This window comes from Schistocerca serialis, chromosome 11 (genome assembly GCF_023864345.2).
Source record: "Schistocerca serialis cubense isolate TAMUIC-IGC-003099 chromosome 11, iqSchSeri2.2, whole genome shotgun sequence".
Lineage (NCBI taxonomy): Eukaryota > Metazoa > Arthropoda > Insecta > Orthoptera > Acrididae > Schistocerca > Schistocerca serialis.
Window position 1 is genome coordinate 189,490,170 of NC_064648.1, and position 9,550 is coordinate 189,499,719.

The window sequence follows — 9,550 nt, forward strand, 5'->3', positions numbered from 1 at the left end:
TCTGAGGGTATTTCGTCTGTTTCATACATCTTGCTCACCAGATGGTAGAGTTTTGTCAGGACTGGCTCTCCCAAGGCTGTCACTAGTTCTAATGGAATGTTGTCTACTCTGGGGGCCTTGTTTCGGTGTTAGGTTAGGTAGGTTGAAGTAGTTCTAGATCCAGGGGACTGATGACCTAAGCAGTTTGTTGGCTTAGTTCTTAGAGCCATCTTTTGACCATTCGCGTAAATTTTCTTTACATAAACGGCCGTATTTTTAGATTGCGTCGACATAGCTCACTTTTTTACACCACCAAGGGACCGTATACCGCAGAAAGTGCGATACATTTCCACTTATTATGTCCACCCCTACTCGAGGTAAACGTGTTTTAAGGGTTAGGTAGACAGACAGACGGTCAAAAAAGTGATACGAGTTTTTACCGATTTACGTGACAAAATCCTAACATCGAAAATAATTACCACAGTTACTGAATATGAGGGCCGCATAAGAATTTCCGCTACTCTTTATTCGAAATGTTTCTGTTGCAGTCAGCATACTAATCGTAGCTACGCTTAGGATCCAAATCACGTATAAAGGAATGCAAATAAAATCAGTTTGCCTATACACGTGGTAGTTCAGATCCCACTATTAATGCAACCGCGTTTTAAATGTGCGAGCATTCCCATTACTAGCTACCTTAAGGAACACGTCGGCTAATAAACGTTTTCTGGCTGTGACAGAATGGAGAATTCGAAACATTTTAGAATACGTTTGGCAGCTGCGTCGCCGTTTATTTGCTGGGGGGGGGGGGGAGGGGGTGCAGAATTATCTTACTAAATTTACTCGCTAATAACAATTTTTTGTTATTTCGATAAACATCCCGAATGATTGTCACATAAGCGGTGACATACAGGTAGACGATTCATGTTTTTGAGTCCAGAAAACTTCATCTAACACGAAATGCAGATCATTTTGCCATTTTCATTGCGAAATTGCTGGCTTATTCATGTCTAGGGTAATAATAGAGGGCTGTTTGCCTGGGTTGTCTGCTAGCGTAGTGAAAGGTGTTTGCTACTGCAAGGGAGGTCTGGTTTGTTTTCTATTCGATGGAGGCAGATAGACTATCAGTAAAGGAATTTTAAGAAATTCTCCCGCCCCCAATAGGTTTTATTGCTACCTTTATTCTGTACTGGCGCCCTGTGGATATCGATGTGAAATTCTTGTAGAATTTCATACTTGTTACTGCCTACTTTTTCCGCTTCTGTCAATAACTGAATGATTTTTAACTGAATTTCGTTATGAATCTTCACGCATTGCTAAATTTGCACACTTTCATGGTAGGTCAGCAACGGTAAACCAGTATGACTGGTCTGAACGTTGACACGGATCATTTTGGGAAAGAATGCGCATAATATTTTGCTAATTCGTAACGATCTGGGGTACTTAGTCTTACTAGAACAGTTATGTTATCTCGGTAAGCTGAAATTCATATTTGTTAGTACAGTTCGTGCTAATTAGCGTTTATTCTTTCATTTATATCTTATATTTAGGTGTTGTGGTTAACACACTAATCAGTATTAATATAGTCTTACACATGATTGAAAACCGTCTGACAAATTTCGGATAGTTTTTCAATTTCACGCCTGTGCCTATTATGTTGGTAGCACTTCGTCGCCTTGTCTGTTATGCTGTGTAGCAGACTTTAAAGCTGTGCGGATCAGCGTAACGAAAAGGCGAGGGGTCTCGCTCGTTTTGTCCACGACTGTACGTCTATATCTACATCTACATCTACATGCATACTCCGCAATCCACCATACGGTGCGTGGCAGAGGGTACCTCGCACCACAACTAGCATCTTCTCTTCCTGTTCCACTCCCAAACAGAACGAGGGAAAAATGATTACCTATATGTCTCTGTACGAGCCCTAATATCTCTCATCTTTGTGGTCTTTCCGCGAAATATAAGTTGGCGGCAATAAATTGTCCTGCAGTCAGCCTCATATGCTGGTTCTCTAAATTTCCTCAGTAGCGATTCACGAAAAGAACGCCTCCTTTCCTCTAGAGACTCCCACCCGAGTTCCTGAAGCATTTCTGTAACACTCGCGTTATGATCAAATCTAGCAGCCCGCCTCTGAATTGCTTCTACGTCCTCCCTCAGTCCGTCCTGATAGGGATCCCAAACGCTCGAGCAGTACTCGAGAATAGGTCGTATTAGTGTTTTATAAGCGGTCTCCTTTACAGATGAACCACATCTTCCCCAAATTCTAACAATGAACCAAAGACGACTATCCGCCTTCCCCACAACTGCCATTACATGCTTGTCCCACTTCATATCGCTCTGCAATGTTACGCTCAACTATTTAATCGACGTGACTGTGTCAAGCGCTACACTACTAATGGAGTAATCAAACATTACGGGATTCTGTTTCCTATTCATCTGTATTAATTTATATTCATCTATATTTAGAGTTAGCTGCCATTCTTTACACCAATCACAAATCCTGTCCAAGTCATCTCGTATCCTCCTACAGTCACTCAACGACGACACCGTCCCGTACATCACAGCATCATCAGCAAACAGCTGCACATTGCTATCCACCCTATCCAAAAGATAATTTATGTAGATAGAAAACAACAACGGACCTACCACACTTCCCTGGGGCACTCCAGATGATACCCTCACCTCCGATGAACACTCACCATCGAGGACAACGTACTGGGTTCTATTACTTAAGAAGTCTTCGAGCCACTGACACACTTGGGAACCAATCCCATATGCCCGTACCTTAGTTAGGAGTCTGCAGTGGGGCACCGAATCAAACACTTTCCAGAAGTCGAGAAATATGGCATCCGTCTGATACCCTTCATCCATGGTTCGCAAGACATTATGTGAAAGAAGGGCGAGTTGCGTTTCGCAGGAGCGATGCTTTCTACAGCCGTGCTGATGCATGGACAGCAACTTCTGTCTCAAGGGAATTCATTATGCAACGAACTTTAACAATGAGAACAGAGGAGTTGAAAATAAGCTAAGACAGTAAACACACACATCAAAAAAAAATTCTGTATCACCCCAGTTCCCAGAACTCCTGAAGATAGATGATGGCTGAATATTGTGCCACAGACACAGTCGCTTTGGCTGTTCAGAGATGTCACTAAACCTGCCGAAAGATGTAAACAACCACGCATGAGCAGCACATATTAGATGGAGGGGGTCGGACAGCCGATCAGTTCCAGTCATTCCACCAGGAAGGAGGTACATGGCTCGTGTCGTCTGTAGTTCAACTGTGCATAGACGGTCAGTACCGCGGTTTGATTGCATCCACATTGTTACTTTGGGCCAGGAAGAGCTCTCAACAAGGAAAGTGTCCAGGTGTCTTGGAGAGAACTAAACCGATTGTGTTTGGACATGAGGAGATACAGAGTGACTGCAACAGTCGATGACATATCTCGCTCAGCCGGCCCAAGGGCTACTACTGCAGTGGATGACCGCTATCTATGAATTTTGGCTCGGGCCAACCCTGGCGCAACGCCACCATGTCGAATAATGCTTTTCGAGTAGACAGGACGTCCTGTGACGACAAACTGTGCGCAATAGGCTGCACGATGGGTAACTTCACCACGGACGTCTATGGCAAGGTCCATCTTTACAACCATGTCAATATGCTGGGCGGTACAGATAGGCCCAACAACATGCTGAATGGACCATTATTCACTGACGAGTGCCGCATATGCCTTCAACCAGACAATCGTCGGAGACGTGCATGGAGGAATCCCTGTCAGGCTGAACGCCTTAGACACACTGTCCAGTGAGTGCAGCAAGGCGGAGGTTCCCTGCTGTTTCGGGGTGGAATTATGTGCTGCCGACGTACGCCGCTGGTAGTCAGAGAAGGCGCTGTAACAGATGTACGATACGTGAATGCCATCGTCCAACTGATAGTGCAAGCATATTGGTAGCATACTGGCGAGGCATTCGTGTTCGTGGGCGACAATTCGCGCCCCCATCGTGGGCATCTTGTGAACGACTTCCTTCAGGATAACACCATCGGTCGATTCGAGTGGCCAGCATGTTCTCTAGACATGGACCCTATCAAAAATGCCTGGGATAGATTGAAAAGGGCTGTTTATGGACGACCACTCTGAGGGATCTAGGCCGAATCTCCATTGCGGAGTTTGTCAATCTGGACCACCAGTGCCTTGATGAACTTGTGGACAGTATGCCACGACGAATACAGATATGCATCAATGCAAGAGGGCGTATTAGAGGTACCAGTGTGTACAACAATCTGGACCACCACCTCTGAAGGTCTCGCTATGTTGGTGATACAACATGCAATTTGTGGTTTCCATGAGCAATAAAAAGGGCGGAAATAATGTTTATGTTCATCCCTATTTCAATTTTCTGTACAGGTTCCCGAACTCTCGGAACTAAGGAGATGCAAAACATTTTTTGATGTGTGTACTTTATTCACAAATATTCGCAAACTTCGTAAATATCCAACAACGTGAGACCACTGTACGTACAGATTTCACAAGAAGCACTTGTTGATAGGTTCGAATAGTTTTACAACCAGTGTCAGAAGTTTCTTGTATTTAATGGTGATTGCTCTGCAGGCCAGTAAAGGAACTTTGCTAGCAACTTTTGTTTCCTTTATTTTCAGAGACCATTCAGCGAACTTTTCAGAAGCACCTCATGTTACGACAGATTCACCAAAAGTGTGAAAATTCCGCAATAACATGAGGTTAGACAAAGTTCTGTTTATTAATGTAGCTTTTCTAACATGTTTCATACAAAATTAAAAGTATGTGACAAACGCCAACATGTTTAATATGTTGCTGGTCCAACGTCTCTTGTTAAGTCTATGACCAAGTATCTCGTAAGTGTAGCTGTAATTTAAATGCAGTTTAAACCTTTGTGATCTGAAACGACTTCTAACACCCGTGTCATCAATAAAAATGGCATCTACTCTGCCTATTTCTCATCTGGAGTCTCAAACACCAGAAGTCAGACCAAATGGTGAGCAGATAGTATGTTGTATTAGATAAGGGCTTCAGGAAGAAGTACCAGCTAATTATACAGCGGTAATTCCCCCTTGCTTCTTACTTTACAGTATTTACATACACTATGCGATCAAAAGTATCCGGACACCTGGCTGAAAATGACTTACAAGTTCGTGGCGCCCTCCATCGGTAATGCTGCAATTCGATATGGTGTTGGCCCACCCTTAGCCTTGATGGCAGCTTCCACTCTCGCAAGCATACGTTCAATCACGTGCTTGGAGGTTTCTTGGGGAATGGCAGCCCATTCTTCACGGAGTGATGCACTGAGGAGTGGTATTGACGCTGGTTGGTGAGGCCTGGCACAAACTCGGCATTCCAAAACATCCCAAATGTGTTCCATAGGATTCAGGTCAGGACTCTGTGCAGGTCAGTCCATTACAGGGATGTTATTGTCGTGTAACCACTCCGCCACAGGCCGTGAATTGTGAACAGGTGCTCCATCGTGTTGAAAGATGCAACCGCTATCCCCAAATGGCTCTCCAACAGTGGGAAGCAAGAAGGTGCATAAAACATCAATGTAGGGTTGTGCTGTGATAGTGCCACGCAAAACAACAAAGGCTGGAAGCTTCCTCCATTGAAAAGACGACCACACCCTAACAAAAAATGGTTCAAATGGCTCTGAGCACTATGGGACTTAACATCTGTGGTCATCAGTCCCCTAGAACTTAGAACTACTTAAACCTAACTAACCTACGGACATCACACACATCCATGCCCGAGGCAGGATTCGAACCTGCGACCATAGCACACCCTAACTCCACCGCCTCTGAGTTTCACTATTGGCACTACACACGCTGTCAGATGACGTTCACCGGGCATTTGCCATACCCACACCCTGCCATTGAATCGCCACAGTGTGTACCATGTTTCGTCACTCCACACAATGTTTTACCACTGTTCGATCGTCCAATGTTTACGCTCCTTACACCAAGTGATGCATCGTTTGGCATTTACCGGCGTGATGTGTGGCTTACGAGCAGTCGCTCGACCATGAAATCCATGTTCACTCACCTCTCACCCAACTGTCATAGAACTTGCAGTGGATCCTGATGCAGTTTGGAATTCCAGTGTGATGTTCTGGATAGATGTCTGCCTATTACACATTACGACCCTCTTCAGCTGTCTGCGGTCTCTGTCAGTCAACAGTCGAGGTCAACCTCTACGCTTTTGCACTGTACATGTCCCTCCACGTTTCCACTTCACTATCACATCGAAAACAGTGGACCTAGTGATGTTTAGGAGCGTGGAAATCTCGCATTGAGATGTATGACGCAAGTGACACCCAATCACCTGGCCACATTCGAGGTCCTTGAGTTGTGTGGAGCGCCCAATTCTGCTCTCTGACGATGTCTAATGACTACTGAGGACGCTGATATGGAGTACCTGGCAGTAGGTGCAGCACAGTGCACCTAAGATGAAAAACGTTTGGGGTGTCCGGATACTTTTCATCACAAACTGTATCTGCATATCCTCTACAGTTAATTCTGTTTCTCTCTTCTTAACTTCCGCAGTTTAGTCTGCGCAGTCCTCCTGCTGGAGATTCCTGGTGCTACATGGGAACCTGTCAGCTCACTCTGAGATAAGTGCAGTTACTATAGGCACGAATTCGAAATATGGGTTAGCACCTGGACACCCGGCAGCATGGTCACGTATGCTACAGGCAGGTTGCCTTCACTCATACAGAGTCTGTGGGCATCAGGTAGCCCGCAGGTGGGCATGTGAGCTGCAAGTGCCTACTGTACTCCTCACCTACTGAAAAAAAAAAAATGCAGAATTGACCCAGACGCAAAGGCAGACACTCTCGTAGAAGTCTTCACCAATGACTTTATCCGCATCAATGAACCTACCAACCGAGACCACGTTCCAGAAGCAGTGGGACAGCTACAAATATTCATGGCGAGACAGGACAAAAACTGCCACACTGAAGAAATCACTGCAGAAAGAGTGATGACTCCAACCACCTCAATGCAAGGAAGGCAGATGACCCTGACCTCACGAATAAGATGCTGAAACTAATGCTCCCAATAGCAGCCTGGCCAAGGCATTCAATATCTTACAAACTGGACAGTACACCTGTTATAACCTTTAATCACCAATAATTGCATGGATATTCAAACACACTCACTTAGAAACAATAGCTGGTTACATGATAACAACTCAGTACCTCTCATTCGACTGCCGTGCCGTGACATGCGGCCGGCGCCGTTCGTAGCTAGGTGGCGCTCCCGCGCTCAGCCGAGTTGCAGAGCGCCTCTATTGTCGTTTGCGCGTACTGTCGTGGCGGCACTGTTAAATCTCGTGGCACTGTCACAACACTTTCCCCATCCTTTCCCCTCACTTCCTTGGAGACACGGACAGTGTGGAGACATTCGTGGCCTCTTGTGAGGCACTGAGAAGATCCCGCAGAGAGACACGAGAGTATGGTCGAAAACGTCCAGGACGGAAGCTCGTGCGTGGAACGTGCCTCCTGGACGAGATGATGGGTGAAAACTCCGGAGGAGCATCCATAGGTGTCGTGGACCTGGGGGTGTTCTCCAGCGAGATGGGTTCCGGGGAAGGCGGCGTTCGACTGGGGCCGGTTCCGGCGTACTCGGAAGTGGTAGCGACGTCGGCTGCATCAACACGTACGGTAGATCGACAGCAGCGACAGGACTGGCTTCTCGGGCTGGTGGAGGCGAAGGAGGGGGCGGTGGCACCGGCGTGGCCACCACTCGTGGGCGCATCTGGTCGTAATAGCGAACAACCGTGCCGTCGTCCGTACGTATTTCACAAAGTCGGCGGCTGCGAAGAGGCTTGACCACCCCTGAAATCCATTTAGGGCGAGATCCATACCCTCGTGACCACACGTCGGCGCCCACCGAGTATTTTCCTGCACTAGGGGACACAGCACAAGGCCTGACAGAGTGAAGCAGGTGCAGTGGAGTGCGCGGTTGGCGGCCATGCAAGAGTTCAGCAGGGCTGCGATCACCCAGAGGCGTGAAGCGATAAGAACTCAGAAGTTGCAGCAGAGCGTCATCTGTGGAAAAATAACTAAGGAATTTTTTCATCTGGCTTTTGAAAGTGCGGACGAGGCGCTCGACCTCCCCATTTGATTGCGGATGGAAGGGCGGTGCTGTAACATGATGAATCCCTTGTCCAGTACAAAAATTACGGAAGGCCTGCGAAGAGAACTGAGGGCCATTGTCCGTGACGATCGTGGATGGAAGGCCTTCTAGCGCAAAGATTTTGGACAAAGCCAGCGTCGTCGCCGCAGTGGTGGGCGACGGACATCGAACAACAAACGGAAACTTCGAGAAGGAGTCAATCAACTAGCAAATAAGTACCGAGGAAGGGGCCGGCAAAGTCAGCATGCACCCATTCCCATGGCTGCGCCTGATCAGGCCACGGAGAGGGCATTGGACGAGGTGCAGCCAGTTGTTGAGCACACTGACCACACGCAGCAACCATGTGGGCGATGTCCAAATCAATACCAGGCCAATAAACGTGCCTGCGGGCCAGGGACTTAGTTTGAGAAATCCCCCAATGGCCTTCATGCCGTTGGGCGATAGTGAATATCATAGTGAAAACGAGACAAGTATAAGGCCCAACGTTGCAGGCGGTGAGCTGCCTTATCCGGAAGTGACGCCGATGGGCTGAACAGAGAGACCAGTGGCTTGTGGTCGGTGATGAGGCGAAACTTAGAACAATGCAAAAAAATTCTGAACTTTATTAGAGCATAAATGATAGAGAGCGCCTCCTTTTCGATTTGAGAGTAACGCCGTTGCGCATCGTTGAGGGTCTTGGAAGCATAGGCGATGGGTCGTTCCGACCCATCCTCATACTGATGGGCGAGAATAGCCCCTGGGCCATACTGTGACGCGTCAGTCGCCAGAACCAACTGCTGACCCGGACGGAATGTGGCAAGACAAGGCGCCGACTGCAATTGAGCCTTCAGGCGGACAAAAGCCTGCTCACACTCGTCGGACCAACAGAAAGGGACGTTTTTTCGTAACAGCTGACGCAGAGGATGAGCTACCGCCGCCGCGGATGGAATGAATTTGTGATAATAAGCAATCTTGCCTAGAAACACCTGAAGTTCTTTGACCGTAGACGGCTGGGGTAGAGCGTTAATGGCCGCAACGTGCTGACGTAGAGGACGTATACCCTCACGGGACAAGTGGAAACCAAGATACAATGGAGGGTTCGAAGAACTATGAGTTGTCCAGATTGCACCTTAACCCAGCCGAATGCAAAACCCGAAACAGTGAACGCAAATTGCGAAGGTGCTACTCAGTGGAGGCCCCCGTGACAACAATGTCACGGGGGCAGCCGGGAAAGGAAGCCGTGAGCTGTTCCAAAAACCGCTGAAAAATGGCCGGCGCGCTAGCGACGCCAAATGGTAACCGCTGGTACTGCTACAACCCACAAGGAGTGTTGAAGATGAGAAATTCCTTGGAAGAAGCATCCAACGGCAATTGATGGTACGCCTCCGATAAGTCAAGTATGGAAAAGAACTGGCCCCTAGCGAGGTTGGT